The sequence below is a fragment of the Aquila chrysaetos genome, chromosome 21, assembly GCF_900496995.4.
Source record: "Aquila chrysaetos chrysaetos chromosome 21, bAquChr1.4, whole genome shotgun sequence".
Lineage (NCBI taxonomy): Eukaryota > Metazoa > Chordata > Aves > Accipitriformes > Accipitridae > Aquila > Aquila chrysaetos.
Window position 1 is genome coordinate 20,482,061 of NC_044024.1, and position 19,589 is coordinate 20,501,649.

At 40.6% G+C, this 19,589-nt stretch overlaps 1 non-coding gene across 1 annotated transcript; it reads left to right on the forward strand.

The window, feature by feature from the left end:
• Window positions 1-13,771: 13,771 nt before the first annotated feature.
• Window positions 13,772-13,858, forward strand: TRNASTOP-UCA. Its single transcript has one exon. It is a non-coding gene; the product is annotated as a tRNA-Sec (tRNA).
• Window positions 13,859-19,589: the final 5,731 nt, after the last annotated feature.

The window sequence follows — 19,589 nt, forward strand, 5'->3', positions numbered from 1 at the left end:
AGAACCTAGGATGAAACCACATGCTTAAGGAGTAACTTGTGAGTTCACTGGTATCAGAACATGAGCTGACCTCCGATTTCCCCCTCCTCCACCCAATGCCAGTTAACCCTTAAGAGTTCAGCATGGAAGAAAGTTCTGCAATAGCAGATGGAAGAGGAAATATGACCAAAAAAAGTTCTTTTCAACTGTAATGTCTGTGCTGTAGTGACAGTATTTTATAGCAGTGCCCTATTTCCTAAATTTCAAAGCAGTCAGGCAAGCTGATGTTTTGCAGAGGTCTTGGAAACTGCACAGTTCTAACTCCTGGAAAGTTCAGTCCTATGTAGGGTAAATGATAAATACCCCCTTTAAGCCGTTCCTGGTCCCATAGAGTGAAAGGGATTTCAGGTAAAGTTTTGAGGAAGGAAGGAAGGATAACATAACACTTCAGGAAATTTTCTGCAAACACCGACTTACGGACAAATTACCAAGAATTGCCAGAGTATTTGGCACAGCCTTGGAGGAGGCATCGACATCTCTATACTGTGCCCAGAACAAATTACAGTAGCTTAAGGACTACTCCAGGTTGTTCTGGTCTGTAAGTGTCCTCTATGGATTCCTTGTGCTAACAGAGATCACTAGAGCATAGCATACTTTAGCCCCAGTCCTCAGCTTGCTCCCTGGCACTTTTTTGTGTTACTTCCCTGATTTAGAAGAGAACAAGAAGCAGTTGGCACAAGGCTGGGTACATTGGCTTGACATCAGTTAAGTTACCCAAGCATTGCCAAAAGTAATCCTCAGTAACCTATTTAGGACAGTATTAAAGCTGCCAGAGCATGGACTAGGAGCTAGTCCCCAGTTTTCTTTGTGCTGACACTGAAAAGGGAAAAAGCTTCGGTACCATAACTGGGTTAGATTCAAGCCACATGGGACCGGATTATGGGAAGCTGATGCTTTGGAAAGCAATTGTGCATCTGACAAAAGAGCTGAATATTTCCCTTTCTTTAGAATGTGCTTTTGTTTTAACATCGGTTTTTTAAGATGTGCCAAACATAATGGCATCATAGGGAGAACAAAATGTTTAATGTGCTTCAACCATAGTGGTATGTGATCACTTAATCATTCTGATAGCAATGTCCACTTTACGTGATGAAGCTATACTTCTTTAAACGTATCTGAGCATTTTATCTTGAAGATGCTGTATGTATGTGAGTGTATTTCATATATACTAGTTGCTGTAATTTCACACTCACAGTGATATTCTGTGGGGCTAAGGAGTTAAGCATTTGCCCTATGAAAATAAATAGGTGTTTAAGTTGCACATATACAAAGGCAGCTGAGAATGCCTAGCTATGACCTTCCCTTTTGTAGGTGCTTTGGAGAAAAAGGCCCATTATCAGGTCTTTTGGTCTATCTACAGTTCTAACTGTTCTGATGATAAGTGATGTAGAAGAGTAGACAATTGCATTTTATTTGTATTTATACCCCAGCAGGCACTTTCTGAAGTACTTCTGCTGACCAAAAGGAAATGTAGAATATTAGAAATTATGGCCTAAATAATTATGATTCATGTTGCAGCATTCACTCTCAGACAGAAGGCAGTAGGCACTCTCTAGTGTTGATATATATTTTTTCATAAATTTCGTGGTGAGCTCAAGACGTCTGATTACTAATCTCCTAAAAACTCGTAATGCAAACCTCTGTTCCTGTCATTGAAGCAGCAAGTGATAATGCAAAAGACTTTGTAGGCACCTTTTTCGTAAGTTGATAAAACCTAAAGCCAGTAATGATGATGGCTAGTGGGTAATTCATCATGTATGGTACACTGCTAGTGATATATCAGCATAGGACTATCATTAGAGGCTAGTGTCTGTGTGTTAGCAGATGAACTATGCATTAAAAAATGAGATTTTTTTTCCCCACAAATGAGGTCATTAATTCAAACACTCTTTTTGTGTCTCCTTGTTATGAAGAGGTTGCTAACGCAACACAATAAAGCAGTGCTTCATCTCGAATTGGAAACTTAGTATTCTGAACCATTCTCTCTTTGTTCCATTCTCTCTTTGTTGAATTTCATTAGTGCTGAGAGTCTAGATCATAAATTATATATATGAGACAATGCATATTTTTGTAATTTTTAACTTAAATATAACAGGGCAAAAGTGAAAAGAGCTTGACAGAATTCTGAGCAAAGAACAGATGGGTGGTTTGGCATGGAGACAAAGACATTAGCATACATTCATCGTTCTTATAGTGAAGCACTAATGCTTATGGTTCTTATCAAATAGATGCATGGACAAAGTACATCTTCCACTAAGCATGATGCTTTATATCATGATACCTCTAAATTATCTAAGATGCTCTTGAGAGCTAAATGTTTGAATGCTCTTGTTCTTCTTTTCTTCAATTCAGTCATTTCTTTAATATCATATGACTTGAGTTTTGCCTGAGCACCCAGTCTAAGTTAAGTACTGGCTTTCATCTTTGATTTCCCTGGAAAGAAGTGGAGAAGTACCTGAAACTAGTGCTATCCCACCAGGACTGCCTTAGCTGTGAGCTTACTGTATAGTCTAGTGTGATCAATAAATCATCTGCCGTTGTGTCTGTATGCACATCAGGATTTGGATTTCAGTATCCATTAATGTTTGAGAGTCCTTGCCTGTAGGTGTTGGTTGATCTGGAGAAACAAAGTCCTGTTTCTACCAGTGCAATCGAGCCACCACACTAGCGTGGCTGTAAATGAGAACTCCGATACAGAAACCTGTTGAGCAAAATAAACTGGGAAATGCAGGTAAATGTTTTCCACACTTCACTGGGGCAGGATGCCACCAATTGTTTTTCCTATTAGACAGTCTCTTGTTCAGGGAGCTGTTTGGAGCATGAACTTCAAAATTATGTCTGGCACATGTAAATCACTGAAGTAGGAAAATTTCCAGTGGATTGACAGATAATTATCTTTTTATGACAATGCTAGAGTTGGTACAAAATTGACATTTTGCATTATCCAAAACTGTGACCATGATTTGAAAAAAAGGCCTCAAATGCCAGCTGTGGTAAGATCAGTGGGAAGAGAAAGAACACAGTACCTTACACTGCAGTGGGGTTAAACTGGATCTATTGAATCAAAACAATTGAGAGTTCCTTGGGGCATTTTAAAGGTTTTCCCCATTTCATTTAATCATCAAATCAACCTTGTTCTGTGATGACTTTCATGTAATATGTTCCTAGATGCTTTGTTTGATATTAAGTGACAATTCAAACACAGTAGTTTAGAAAATGCCAATCTGAAAGCCTAAACATAAGGTCCACTGGATCTTGGAATAATCTATTGCTTAGTATTATATGCTAAATAAACTTTTGGATGGAATGCTGGTGATTCTCTGAGTGTGCATTATTTTTAATACGGATATTTTTTGCCTTCTGTTATGTCCTCAAAGACATCACTAGTGTCCCAGGGCATATCGTAAGTGTTAGGGCCTTGAAGAATATGTCTAGCTGAATTGTTTCAACAGTAAGGGTCTGGGTTTGATAGGATAGGGCAACCTGAGGTTAATGGCCTTGATTACTGCAACTGTCTTTTTCCTTGTTTCAGTACAGCAATCTGTAGCTAGCACTGTTTATCTAGGTAGTGTGCAAAAATGTGAAAAATATTTTGTTTTATGACAGGAACCTGAAAAGTAAGGCCCTTTCCTGTGCCTGACAACTGATTCACATGGGCTTGCTACAATGTATTTCTCCTGTTCTAGCTAAGGCTAATTAGGCATAGACACTTGCTGTTACCTACCAGAAGCTCTTCACTCATTTTTTCTCTTCTCTCTCTTTTTTGCCTGTCTGCCGTACTGTCTGGGACTTTCTCCTTTGTGTTTGAAGCCCACTTTTAGTCCCCATCTCCCTTGCCAAGTGCATTCTGATTGTGGCTCATCCCACCCTACTCTATTCCAGACCCATACTGTTGCCCTGTATTTTGGCTTTCTTCTTTAGTTGGAAACCCACTACTGGAAAGGTACCAGTATAATAGAAACTGTTTGTAAAATTTATTTTCTTCTCTACAGAGGACTGACTGGAAGATTTTGTGAGATTCCTATAAAGATTCTGTAAAGATCAGTGAAAAAGAAAATTAAAAAAAGAAACCAGAGGAAAGCCACAACCCTGCCCTCTCTCTAGGCATTGAGTTCCTCATCAGTAGTCATTGCAAATTTCCACAACTGCTTTTGGCACCATTTCAAAAATTCTAACTCTGTGCTATGCTTTGTTTGATTAATGACTAGCTCCAGAGATTTTCTCTGGTGATCCTCACATGAGACATAAAGAATTATCAATTGCCTCAGCAATGTCTGGGAGCAGAGTATATCAAGGATATAGTTTGCTTCCCTGAGTTTATAATGAAACATCTTATTGTATTCCTTGCCCTAAGGTACTAATTTGATACATTCTGCATCTGCTTGGCCCGAGCATTGCAGGTTTGCCTTCGCAAAGTGAGAGAATATAGTAAGAAATTGCGATTAACAGCCACCAAACCCACAATTACTCCCATGCTCTGAAGCATTCAATTTGGCTTTACTATATTTGTTCAATTTTACATATACAATAATATAAACCAGAATACCCCAAAGCAACTGACTCCTGGATACTAACAATTCCATTACCAAAAGTTTTATTCTGAATGTTAGGGAAAGTAGTGAGCAAAATGGTCCTGGTTCTGCTTCATTGCACAGCTGTAAATCCAAATAATTCTCTCTAAACTTACACATTTCAGATCAGTGTAGAAGTTGAGTTAGATAATTGGTATATCCTTTCTTGAGATGAGCTTCAGAGTGATGAAAAGGAAGGATACTTATCTCATAGTTGTGATTAGACCGGTTGCTAAATGCATGGACTTCTGTGAAAAGAGTTAGGGCTTTATTGTGGGACTTAATTTTACTCTGAACTGTACAAATCAGGAAGGGTTCCATTAAAAGTCAGCTGCAGCCTGAAGCCCATCGGTGTCATTCTGTCTGATGTGTTGACTGTGGGGAAAATTTGCTATTGCAGTTGCTGCACTGCCTTTCCCTTCTTTTATCATTATCTGTCTCCAGTGCAGTGATTCTGTCCTAAGATGGCTTAGAGGTTCCACTTGTTTAAACATAGTTTTTATATCTCTGCTGCCTGCAGTCAGGCTATCTAAATATCCTGGGAAAGTATGCATAGCAAAGTAGTATCACTGTAGTCCTTTGAGCTAGGGTAGCGATTTTATAATAAAGAAGAAATGGAGTGGAGAACTTAAATGACTTGTCAAGAGCTGCACAGGAAGAATATGTCAGGATCCAGACTGCAGCCCAAGCATGTGCTTTTTTTCAATCTATAGCTGATTTGTGGTACATTTTGAAACTGGGAAAATTTGGAAGTGTTCAAAACCAGTTTCAAAAAACCAAAACAAATGCAAACAAAGAGGAATAAAGAGGAATAAAATGCAACGTCAGTAAGGTTTCACAGTGTATACCATCATTCAAAAATTTCCCTTCACCTCAGAGACCTGTTGCTACCTTTTCTGTCCCTCAGAGCTCTTTGCACTGCATCTGATTCTCCATGGTGGTGGTATTTTTATCAGCTCATGGTATATTTTCCTATGAGTGAAGATGTCAAACATCTTCTGTGGCTACATGTACTCTTGATGTTTTGTATTTTTCAGTTTAGTTAGTACTGTCTATAGGAAACATTGTCTTCATTAATAACTTGAATCAGGAAAGCACTCAAACATGTACCTGAAGATAAGTTTGCATTGCAGTAGGACTACGTTTAGGACTATATTAGGACTATATTTAACCATTCTTTTGATTAAGTGTAATTTTCATATCTGACGTACTTCAGTACTATTCTGAGGTATCTTCAGTCTTTCTGGGCTATCTAGGGCTTTCTTGTCTCCCCCTACATATGCAAACTTTTGATTTCCAGAGACAAGATTTTGCAGTAGTTGAATCAGAGGTCTAACTGGGTAAGATTGTTCATCCATTCCTGTCCAAATAGCCTGCCAGTTCCGACACCAGTTTATCTGATGTGTAAACTGGCCAGCAGGGCTTCATAAAATTATTCTTTTCCTTCAACAGTTTAATCCCTTGGTCTTTTCTCAAGAAGAATTCTCACGACTACAGTAGGAATTTTGCCTGAGGCCTGTAGAATCCTACCCGAGATGGAGCTGTGCTATTTGACAATTATCCAGTATGAATCCCTAGTGGATCTAATTCTGACCTTTCAGCAAATTGGGTGTGGACAAGAAGCTGAACATTTCAAAAAGTGATGTTATTAATGTTAAGCAAGGGAAATAATTTGATGGTATTTTAAGAATGTCCCATTGGTTAGTTAAAAAGAGAAACCCAAAAGTAATATTTAAAAGCAGTTCCACATAGTCAGCCTCAAAGACTGTGGTACAGGATTCCTGTGTTATGGTTAATGGAAAAGAATATTTGTTTGGACAAATAGAGGTTGGGATTTTAATCTACTGATTTGTTCCATGTAACACATTTTTCCACTACCACGCCATGCTTTTCAGTAGCGTCACTTATAAACTCCTCCTAAGGTTTAAATTTATGGGGAAAAGGTTAGTGGAAATGCTTTGAGTTTAATATGAAGTTCTCACCAGATGCAAAGTAGCAGTTTACCGTAAAATGGAATTTCAGTACCCTGGTGTCCCTAAGGCAGATCCATTACCATGCCTTCACTCCTCATATTTAATATTTAATGTTTGATATTTAATGATCAAGTTTGCTGTCCTATTTGGGCAATACAAAAGCCTCCTCAGATGCACAGCTGAGATTTTCCAGTGCAAATGTACTATTCCTGGTAGTCATACCCCCTCCACTTGGGCTGTCTACAAAAGACGTTGAAAAGAAAGAGGGGAAGAAGGACGTGTAGGTCAGGATGGGCATCCTGAGTCGCCCAGCCTATGGGTGCTATAGCCTGTGGCAGTCTAATTCAGCTTGGGGAAATAGCAGGGAGTCAGATGTGTCTTACTGATGTCTTCCTCTCAATGCCTCCTCGGATCAACTGAATTCACATGACAGCAGTGATCTTTTGCTAGGTCCTTAGGGAGTATACTCTGTAAAATACAAATTCTTTGCCTTTTGAGGTATGTTTCTATTGATGCCTGACCTTTACTTTGCTATGACTTTGCAATTCTGCATCATTTCAAAGAACAGTTTGGTCTTACAGGTAGCTGAAGAGCTTCCCTTAGCCCAGTGGCTGCCAACTCACCTTTGTTGTTTTGTCAGCATTTCTGGTGCTTTCCCTGGGATGGCTTTTTTTTTTTTTTAACAGAAAACTTGTGTTTATTTATTTTTGGTAATCCTGGAAGCCATTTAATCAGAATATTTAATTATGTTTCTCTCCAGTCTGGAGCCAGTGTGGGTTTGTTTTAATTCGAACAAGATTTTCTAAATGAAACCCTTTTTCAGTGGCTTTCAACTCAATTAGAGATCAGAATCTTAACTTCTGTTTAGGGCAGGCATTCAGCAGAGTGTAAGTCTGTCTTTAACTCATACTGACTTCAGGGGTACTGTTCAGGGTACCTTAGAGATGAGCATGTGCTTTGATGCCTTGCTAGCCTAGGCCTGAATATCCACACAGGGCTTGGGAATTTTAATGTGTTTTACCAGGCCAAAGAAGAAACAAAATGATAACTATTTGTTTTATAACTGCCCTTAAAAATTATTGATTTAATTTTTAATTTCAATGAATATGTATTTTATTGGCATCTTAATTCCCAGGTGGACTGAGTTAGCAGCAGAGAGTGATCACAAGTTATGGGGGGAACATGTGGGAGAGGCAGAATGGGTTAGGATGTGTCAGACCCCATGAGTGTGGTCTAGTGTGGTTGGGTTTTATAGTTCCAGCCTTGAACTAGAATGTGCCCTGTACGTGTAGTGCTAGAAAAAACGACAACATATTACCTAGATCTTTGGAAGCACGTAGAGCCACTGCTTGAGTTCACTGGCACCAGACTGTTTTTCTTATAGTGCCGTTTGCACTGAGTAAGCAAAGGGCTGGAAACAGATTCCCTGATAATACATCAGGGAACCAGGTGGTCTAACGGAGCAAAGATTGGTCAGGTATGTTTAACTTTCACCTTTGCAAGTAAGTAGCCAATTTTTCTGCTTGTTTTTATCCAGGGGAAATGCAACTAGTGTAGAAAATTTACCAAATAAGAGCTTTAAAATGCAGTTTAAAGCACAAGTGTGGCAAACAGCAAACGCTTTTTGAAAGGACAACCTGTGTTCTGAGAAAAACCTTCATGAATCCTGTGTTTTCAGTTGCTAGAGGGCAGCATTGTATAATCAATGAGAGTATGACCTCCTAAGGTCTGAAAGCATCTAATAGCTCAGAGTTTGAATGTGGAACTTCTCAAGGATATCAGTGGTTTCTCAGTTTTATGATCAGGGCTTTATTAAAAAAACTATTTCTACTTTGATTGCTGTCTTAGTGATGTTAACATTCATGTATCTACATTTCCCGTGTTTCTTTTCAGCTCATCATAAATGTTTAAGAGACAGTTGCCTTGGTCACTTTTCTTGTTGCAACAGTTAGCATAAGTAAAGAAATTATGAGATTTTTAGGAATAGTTTTCCAATTAATTTTATTTACTACGTGAAAATCGTGTACAATTTTTCTACTTCCCCAGTAGACAGCATCTGCAAAATATTTATGTATTGGCCCTGAAACAGAGAACAGTAAGGTATAAAATTTGTGACGGATTATTTATTTCTTACTTACGGGTGTTGCTTTGCATTCTGTCTCAGAAGGGTGTGCCTCTGCTTTACGTTGCTCCTCTTTGGCTATTCCTTATTTTGCTAACACAATGCGTGCTGTACATCCATTTTAAAACTGAGTATAGAATCAGTTTTGTTCACAATGCTTGTAAACAACCAAGCACTAGAACAATACTTAACGATAAATTTTCACTTCAAATACTTGTACAACCCAATTTTAAATTACAAACAATTATAAAATGTAAAGATCTGAAATTCCTGCAGTTTCAGTAAAATTATTGAGCTTTTTATGGCTAGATAGAGCTTTTTGTGGCATAGAAGTCAGCATAAGAAAATCAGTCTTTTTAAAACGTGGCAACTGATGTGGGGATTCTGGGTGGGACATCTTTATCAGGCATCTGAAAACTAAGAACATCTCCAAATTGGGAGCTACTTCAGAGTATTGACTAGAGTTGCTCTGGGTACTGCTGCTTTCAGCCTCCTGTGGAGATTTATTTTGGTTGTTGTTCATTTAACACATTTCACAGAAATAGGCAAAACCATCTACAGGGCTGCCCTAAACTTTCCTCAGCTAGGCTTACTCTCAGGCACACTCCCTGTGTCTGGGAAGGGCTGGACTTCACATTCCAGCCCCGACCCTGACCGTGCACTTTGCACTGAAAAGCTCTCAGTGTGCTCGATGTGGAACTGGATGTGAACGATTGCTTATGCAGAGTTTATCTTGCTAGACATACCATATTTCATAGGATAATCTTCAATGTCTTTTTAGGGAAACTTTATGTACTTGTAAACTAGTGTGAATCTAAGGGAAGATAATAAAACTTGTCGGTCACAAAATTTCTTCTATATTGTCCCAGATGCTATTGATGACCATCAAGATCTGTGAGGCCAGGATTATTTCTTTAAATCCCTCTGCTGCTTGATGGCCTACAGGATTCCCCATTTTCCTTAGAGCCTGACATTTAAGTAGCATTTCTTTCCTGCAGAGTCAAAGATGATCCCTCATTCTCCCTGGTCGCTCTCATCCCCCACTGAACCTGCTTCTTACTCCTGAGTGCTGAAAGGAGAAATTTGTCAGAGAAGAGCTGAGATGTAAGATCCTCTTGGAATGTGAGGACTGTCATTACTTAGGCATAGTAGATATTGATGCTGATGCACATTTCTTTCACTCAGATAAAAAAGTATTTAACTATTTTAAATTAAGTTACAAAAACAAGGCCAGCTTGTAAAGATGTGCCAAATAGCATAGCACTGTTGAAACCAATGGAGTGAACTGGCTTACACCAGCAACAAATATGCTCCTACCGGCCTATTGTGTTTTGCCAGTAATGTCTGCTAATAAAAATACAGCCTGTAATTTGAAAACTCTTTGTTTTAAAAGTGCTAAATTAAGGCATTAATCTGTATTTAATGAAATGATGGGATGGATGGAAAGCCAGAAAAAGTTCAGTAGGTGTCAAACCTTTGACAGTTTATTTGCTTGAGCTACTAAGTTGAAAGACCTGCTTTTGTATATGGTCACCATTTCCCAATACACTGAGGGCAGTCTGCCTAAATCACTAGGGTCTAAGTCTGCAAGAAGCTCCTTGTAGATAAACCCTTACAACCAGAGAGGGCTACTCTTCAGACTAGGTGCCAGGCTCTGGTCTCTCAGGATGGCATTCCTAGTGACTGAGCATATGAAACCTTATTGGACACCAGTGTAAAATAAGTAGGGTTTTAGCTCAGGTTTTCGTCTGCTAGTCAACAAACCCCACCGGAATTAGAATCTACTGATACCCACTCTGGACAGTCTCAGTGAAGGAGCCATGGGGACTGGTATTGTCAGTCCTGCTGCTTGGGCATGAGGTGCCGCGGTGCTGAGACAACCACCCGAGCCTCTCCTGTGCCATGTGGCAGCTCCTTCTACAGCCAACAGCAGTCTTTCCATTCCCTACAGTGGGAGCTGAAACAGGTTTTTGGTGCCTCCCAAGGAGTTCTTGCAGGCTAGAATAAACTTTTCCGTGAAAGGTCACCCCAGCACTGACTATTGTGTCGTTTCTTCCTCTTCTCCCTGTACCTGCCATAAACCAACTTACGCTGGGAAGAGAGCTCTGGAGGGGATACCACACAGTTCTAATCTCCAACATGTTTCTGCAGGGGTGAGCAGAAGACTTCAGTCTCTACAGGCTGGCGATCTGCTTCCTTTCATCAATGTTACAATCAGTTCATTTTTTAACTCTATGCCTTTATTTGCAGGCTCTCGGTATGAAATTTCTTTTGGTTGTTTGTCTAGTTTTTAGTTTCACAACTAAAGAACAAAAAACACTTTTAGACCTTCTTTTAAAAACGTTTTTTTTTTTACTTCTGGGAAGCAAAAAGCAGCCAAAGACACACAGTACTGAATAAGTCCAATTATACCGCATTCTTGTGGTTGAGTAAGACACAGAGCAACTAAAACAAACTAACATAAACAGGGAAAGCCAAATTAAATACTTACATTTGTATAGTGCAAGAGGATCCTGGGCTCAGGAATGTAATTCAATCTTTATTTATTTTTTAAGTAGGCAGTGCATAAAATAGTTGGGGATCTTTGCAATACGAGACTAAGGTAGTAGAATACTTTTTGACTAAAGAGTCAGCTAATACAGTATTGTAAGGGGACTAAGTGTTTGCTCAGTGTGCAAGAGAGCTTTGACAAATCTAAAGAAAGGATCACCGAGTCAGTCATGGCTCTTCATAATGCAAAAGCAAATTATCAAATGGATACCTGACACCAAATGGGGAGAGAGAATTTGGGTGTCTAATTGACACATACACAATCTGCTTAGCATTGGAAGTGTGAAGTTCTACTTGAAGCAAAAATGATTGTGGTATGTAAGGAATGCAGATGTTTATCTATATATCATTGCCACTGGGCCTTCTCACAGTCCTCCTAATAACTGTGCTGCAGAAAGAGCTTTTGGACTTTTCCAAAACAAATCTGACCTTCCCATCACTCCCCACTTCAATGTGCTTTGTACAAAAGGAGATACATGAAAAAGTAGCTGCAGCGTAAGATGGATGTTAGGAAATGGCCGCAGTACGTTATTTTATAGCTGAAGATTGGGGTGGAAAGATTTCATTTGGAGGTAGTGCAATTCACTCACAAACTATTCCCTCTATGCCGGTAATTCCTGCACTGCTTCTAAGGTCTAGCAGCGTTGTATCAGGTGCTGGCAATTGGTCCCTGAAGCACCGACACACAAAATGGCTATTTCCTGCTGTTACGTCGAGTAGAAGAAGCTGCAATATATTAAATACTTTGCTAGTTACTTTTCTGTGCACACAGATGCCAGCAGCCATCACTGGGATATTTGGGGAATGAAGGAAATGTGGTACATATTCACAAATTAAATGGAAGGTGAGTCATAACCTTCATTAAGCAGTGGTCCAGTTAAGGACTATGTAAGTGATCAGTATTTCCAGATTCATCTACCTTTATGAAGGGCTGGTTTTCTGCTCAACCCGAAGGTTGATTTCTGCTCAATGTTAATCTCAGTAACAGTAATCATCAGGAATTCAAAACCATGAAATCCACACCCGTACTCCAGATTTACTTTCTTATAATTGTGTACAGAATTTGCCTTGAAGGCTGTGATAAAATGATAGATGCTTCTATGACTTGATGTAAACGTTGTGGGGGGAGTCTCATTATCTTCCTTTGCCAAACTGTCACTCCAACCATTGTACAGAATCTTTGTAAATGTTTTTTATTTCTTTGAATCAGTCACTACAAGAAGATGTCAGAGAGTGGAACCATTTGGTGTCCTGTCCTGGTGTTTACACCTTACAGCTTTCTGGGGGAATAATCCCCATAACTCTGGCACTTTGCCTTACGTCAGTTATGAGGACAAGGGACAAAATTCTCCAACTAGCAGGCCCGTGTGTTTGTCAGGAATTTAAAAATGTTGTCATCCTGAATTATTTCAGCCTATCAGCCTACCAAAGGAATCTTTAACCTCCTGTTTTCCTTCTCCCCTTTTTTTCTTTCTTTGAATGTCTGTTTTCTTCTCCTTCCCCCTCCCCAACTGGCTGCAGTGAAGAAAATCTGTCAGGTTTTCCTGGAATTTTTCCCCTTTAATATTCAGTTTGCACAGTCTCCACATAAAAGGTTACCAACCTTGGTTTTCGCTTATACAATTAATACTGGCTTTATATTTTAATCCCACTTCAGTTTGCTGATCAGCCTTGCACCATCCCCAGCTGTTATGATATGTAAACAAAAATATTATGACGTCATTGTTAAGAACAGTGGCCTAGCTTTAGCTATTCAAATGCATATTTAGTCCCTTGTAAAAGGCTAGATTTTTATATAGCAATTTCCACAGAAACTGCTGGAGACTCAATGGTTCTGGAAATCACGCCCCTCATTAGTGTGCCTACATATGGATACAGGCACTTTATCAGAGCTGAAAAATGAAAAAAGCTAATATTAGAGTTAATACTAGTTATTTCCCCTCTTGCCCCTCCTGTTCATATCCCATGTTGTTGCTTTGGCATCTCTGTTATCCAGCCAGCTTCACTGCCTGAGTGGCTTCCCCACTGAACCAGACCAGAAGTGATCTGTACTTTGGCAGTGAATCACTGGTGGCATTTAAACAGAATCCAAGACTCAGACCTGGACTGCTCTCATTTCTCAACTGAAGATCATGCTGTCTCTGTGTATGTATACCACAGTTACTCAAGTGATGGACTCCAATATGGATTTAGAAATAAGGCACTTTTAGCTAGACATTGTGTAGATCCCAGACCAGATTTCCCCTATATCTTTTTTTTGACCGATTGTCCCTGTGCACATTCACCCTGTGCACATTCGTACATTCAACCATGGAAATCTATGGAAGACCAGAGATTTTTCAGCTCTGCTAGCATCTGGTCCTGTCAGTGTTGAATTCCCACCATAATATTTTCAATGGGGAAAAAGCGATGAGCTTTGTCACAGCTGAGTGCCTATTCCTGTGGGACATTCCCATTTGGCTCTACTATTGTACTGTGTTTGCACGGCAAGGTTTTGGTAGCGGAGCGGCTGCAGGTCCCAGATGACCAGCAGTAGTCTGGGGTGCAGGCTTCAAACCTGTAGCTGTCTAGCGACAGAGGGCTTCATTTCCACCTTTTGGGCACCAAAAAGGACTGCGGTGGGTTGACCCAGGCTGGCTGCCAGATGCCCACCAAAGCTGCTCTATCACTCCCCTCCTCAGCTGGACAGGGGAGAGAAAATATAACAAAAGGCTCATAGGTCGAGATAAGGACGGGGAGAGATCACTCAGCAATTACCATCACAGGCAAAACACTCTAGAGTTGGGGAAAATTAATTTATTACCAGTCAAATCAGAGTAGGGTAATGAGAAATAAAACCAAATCTTAAAACACCTTCCCCCCACCCCTCCCTTCTTCCCAGGCTCAACTTTACACCTGATTTCTCTACCACCTCCCCCCAAAGCAGCACAGGGGGGCGAGGAATGGGGGTTGTGGTCAGTTCATCACACATTGTCTCTGCTGCTCCTTCCTCCTCACACTCTTCCCCTGCTCCAGCGTGGGGTCCCTCCCATGGGAGACAGTCGTCCACAAACTGTGTCAATATGAGTCTGTCCCATGGGCTGCAGTTTTTCACAAGTTGCTCCAGCGTGGGTCCCTTCCACGGGGCCACAGGTCCTGCCAGGAGCCTGCTCCAGCGCGGGCTTCCCATGGGGTCCCAGCCTCCTTTGGGCATCCCCCTGCTCCGGCGTGGGGTCCTCCCTGGGCTGCAGGTGGAGATCTGCTCCACCGTGGACCTCCCTGGGCTGCAGGGGGACAGCCTGCCTCACCATGGTCTTCCCCACGGGCTGCAGGGGAATCTCTGCTCCGGTGCCTGGAGTGCCTCCTCCCCTCCTTCTGCACTGACCTGGGGGTCTGCAGGGTTGCTCCTCTCACATCTTCTCACTCCTCTCTCCCAGCTGCTGTTGTGCAGCAGGTTTTTCCCCTTCTTAAATATGTTATTGCAGAGGGGCTACCACCATCGCTGATGGGCTCGGCCTTGGCCAGCAGCAGGTCCACCTTGGAGCTGGCTGGCATTGGCTCTGTCGGACATGGGGGAAGCTTCTAGCAGCTTCTCACAGAAGCCACCCCTGTAGCCCCCCCACTACCAAAACCTTGCCGTGCAAACCCAATGCATCTATCTCCAAAGACATCTACACCTTTTGACACTATAAGAAGAATGCTTTGCCTGGACATCAGGTATGTCAGAGCTGTGCTAGGGAGAACTGCTAGGGAGAGCTAACTTCTCTCATCTTGTTCATTAAGCATGCAATTTGCAAAGTCACCACATGGTTCTCTATTTACACTAGACAATGTGCTATTACAGAAGCTTCTAGGGCTGCTGTAATTCCTGACAGGATTGTCCTCTTCTCTGTCTTTCTATTTCTTTTTGAAGGCCAGGGGCTTCTCATCCAGGTAATCTACACTGGTGGAGTGGGAAAGTTAGTGGATAATAAGCATCCTAAGAGAGTAAGACTGCATATGGACAATCACTTAAGACAGAAAGGGAGATGGTTTACTGGAGTATATGTTGAGATACATAAATTCCCAGCTTACCCACCCTCTTCTCTACCTTCAGATCCCATTAAAGATTTAGAGTCTTAGAGCTGAGCGGAGCTGACAACATAAAGTGCATTGCACTGATTTACACTGCATATGCAGTCCATATGATGAGGCAGGACATGAACACTCCTCCGGATACTGAGGTGTGCCAAAAAATTGTTCTGTCTGGAGTACTCAGGCATATACTTATACATAGGATGAACAAGCCTGTGGAGTTCAGACTTAATGGACTTTCTGGGCCTAAGTAACCTCCTTTTTATACTGTTGTCAGGGAGCAGCTTGCAGGGTTTTGCTGCTGCCTGCAGATCTGAAGGGAGTGTGTAGCGCCTGGCTTGTCCGGCAGCACTGCCTCCTGTGCCCTCGTATGCTTCCCGACAAGGGAACCTCCACATTCTACCCAGCGGACCATGGTAAAAATTAACAAAGTAAACTTGATGTTCATGATTTCCTCCTCTGTAGTATTTCTAGCAAATGGGGTACCTGAATTCCTAAAGGGCTGGGATATTCTAGATATAATTGCCAGTTTTGGGGGGGCTCACAGGATGTCCAGCATAATCAATGCCCAAGGGAAAGCCAAGAGAACAGCTGGAGCCTTGCTCAGAGTGGGAGAGCTCTATTCTGTGAAAGGTAATGGAAAACTTTACTGTTCTGTTTTGGTGCTGAGTAACTTGATCTATGTGGTTATTTTTATTCCTCTCTGTTTACATTCTTCGTGCCCTTTTCTGATTTTTAGACATATATGTACTTTTTCCTTCTATCTCCTATGAGCTCCTAGATAGAATTCTGCTGAAACCCCTTCCCCCTAAAAACACAGACAAATGCAGATTAAAGGTATGTGCTTTTGCAAGAGGTCTGTATTCACACTGTTACTCTCTGGATTAAGATTGCTGTGGTTTATGTATGTGCAGCTGCTTTCTAATTAAAGCCCACATCTGCCCTGGCTTTAACACCAGTCAACTGTAGTGAAGCCATTAACCCTCTCTGTTACTTCTGCCCTTTGTCCTATGGGCACATGAAAGGATAAGTGGGTTGAGAAATGAAAAACCAAAAGCACAGTTCTGTCTTGCTGTGTTTATGCTCAGTATGTCTGAAGAGGGAAGGACAGGGAAGCCAGGTCTCATTCTGTTCCCTCAATCTTATGAAGATTCTGGCTTTTGGTGTAATTTAGCACACATTCAAGGCTGGGCTGCAGTCCTTCATTCTGCTGCTCAAAGGCTTTTTACATTATCATATCTGCTCCCAATCCATTTAGTTGCTTATAACCCCTGATGGGCCCCTTCTGGGAAGGACATGCATTTGTTGCATAAAGTGGGTTACCCTGTCATCCATGCACCCAAAGGACGCCCTGTGTCAAGGGAAGGAATCCTTAGTAATTTCTCACTTGCTTTGAGTTGCTTCAGCTGTACAAAAGAAGTAGGAGAGCCCTGCGGTCTGGCCCTGGAGACTGTGCTCTTTGCTCACGTAAGGCAGAGCCTCACGTCCAGCTTGTAGAATTCAGGAGGCCGTGTCATTCAGAAGGGATTTTTGTATGATTCCTCTAAATGATACATGAGGTAAATGAGTACAGATGAAAGTTTTGTCTCATTTCCTTGGGACCGAGCAATAAAATAGGGAATCTGTAATATGAATTAAAAAAAAACCACCAAAACCAAAAACTGAGGAAAATTTGGCCTCTTTGACTCTTTGGGCACTGTTTAGACTTTCAAAACTGAATCAGCCCAACTTTGTGGCTTATTATGCAGTCTGCTCTTGATAACTTCTGAAACTTCATCCAAATGAACTATTCAGATCCTGGGTGGGGTAACACTAATGGTGATGTAACAGACCTGAGGTCAATGCATCTCCTCCCAGTGTGTGGTCTGTGAATAATATTGGGCCTGTGGGTCCCAGAAGCAGTGATGTCTTTGTGAAAGAATTTGAAAAAAAGGGTAGCTGTATTAACTGTATCACAGTTAATACTCCCATTTCCTCAAAGAATCCATTCACTGCAAAGGAGGAAGGAATATGCCTTTTCAACATTCGTCTTTTAAAGAGCACTCAAAAGCGAAGGCGGTCTGGCTGACTGAAGTTGTGTACACCTGAAGAAAATCTCTATTTGAAATGAGTGCCTGCAAAATAAACTGAAGTCAATGTGTGATGCAGGTGGCTGAGTTTCTAAAGTCAGAACATTTTTGTTTTGATGCCTACAAATGGATTTAATTGTAATGTGTGACCTGTGATAATCCCAGAATGTAAGAGAGGGTATTGAACAAGCTCTTTTCTCTAAACGTGACTTTAAGAGCATTGCTTTTAAGTGTTGCAAATTTTAGAACATTAGCCCTGGTGGCTTCTTCCCTCAATTGACAAACGTACTGCGTAGAAATGAATGGCTACATGGTAGTTTTAAGGGGAAACTAGTGGGATATTTTTTAACCAAACAAAAGTTTAACCTTCCTGTGTATGTTCTGTTCCCCAAAATGCTGTTCAGATTTGAAATGTTAAGTACCAAAGTTTAACGGAGAAGTTCTAAATCTCTCTCTGTAATACTGTCTCTTCCTATGTATAGCAGAATGATTGGTATAATTATTTTATCCTGTGGGTTTTTTTATATCCTGTAGTTTCAGGTTGTGAACTTAATACTGTAAAAATTATTCTTGACTCATGTGGTTGAGATAAAGCTTGTGGATTGATTCAAAATAACAGTGGGTCTGATGGATGTATGTATGTCTTCGTGGATTTTCAGATAGACATTTTTCAAATGTCTTAAATGGAGAAGTTTTTTGTTTGCATCTACATGATCCCCCTTGCTTATGCTATGACCCATGGAGAAGTTCAGATGGGAACCAGGGCACCACCTTGACCAAATTTCAGTGAAGCTAGTCTGCAGCACGCTTCAAAGCTTCAGAGTAGCTGCTTCCCATATACTTCTTGATGGCAAAAGGATGTTACATGCAACATTTAAGATTAATACCATCACATAAATTCTCGCTTGTCAGTAGGTCCCCTGTGAGCCATTGGCCAAGTTTTGCAACCACGCACCGGCTTACTGAGGTGCAATAGTGTCTAAGGACTACAGTCATTGGCAGGCACGTTAGTCATTCTGGACTGGTATTATGCTCCTGTTTTGTTAGCAGAAAGGTATCTTTACCAGAGGGTATGTCTATTTGCTTTTACCTCAAGTATATCCCTCATATGTGCCTTTGTGTGCATCTGTGTGTATGCTTGCTTGTGCCTAAAATCCACTATATTTATTCAAGAACAGTACCCAGTTTTTCAAATATGTATAGGAATTGAGCATTAACCAATGTTGCTGCTTAGAAGATAAGACGTGTCTGTTTTCTGGGTTAGAATTTGTAAAAAGAGGGTTTTGCTCACTAAAAGTGTCTTTAGGGGCAGTGTTTCTAGGCTATTCTAAGAAGAGATTGATAGAGGTGATATAGTCAAGAGAGAAAAGCAGGCTCTTCTGGAGAATGATTCAGAATAGGATACTCATGTGCTTTTCAATTGTTATTTGTATGCTCAGTCCTGAAAATTCCTGTTTTTTCACCAGTTGCTGTTGGAATATTAAATATCACAAGCAGTATGGATTTCAATTAGAAATCCAGAGGAAGAGAGAAAATAAATATTCTTTCAAATACTCACTGAGGCTTGGGCAAGAAAACTCATGATTTTGAAGGCAAAAATGAGACCTTGAGAAATTCTTGCTGTGGATGAAAACTGGCAACCTTGTGGCTGATAGTTCTCATGAGTAGTCTGTTTTCCTCACATTAGCTAATTGTTTTTTGATTTATTCAATAGACATTAGCTGTTATCTCTTTTGATTTGGAACTGAATTGGATAAGCATGTTTTCAGAGATGAAGAGCATACATTTTCATATATTCTCCCTGGTCTGGTGATAAAAATGATGCACATTAGAGTATAATAATGAAAAACTAATAATCAAATGCAGTTTTTTCTTTTAGTTTTAATAATTCATAATATGGTCTCTGACTTAGGAATTTATGCACGTAAGATGGCCCTGCAAGCTAGGTCTCTGAGGAGATAATATGTCTGAAGAAGCATGGTTTATGTATCATAAAAATTTAAGCGGCTGTTCTATATATTGGTATTTGACAGGGAATGAACTGAAAGCAAGAGTGCACCTAATTTTTTAGAGATATGGATGGATTAGTCTGACTTGTTATTTTTTATTAATATTATACAGTAATGCTTAGTCATACCTTAGATGCAGTTGCTGGAATAAAGGTAGATTATGCCCTAGAGGTAAGAATCACCTTTATTCCCTTGGTGCCTGT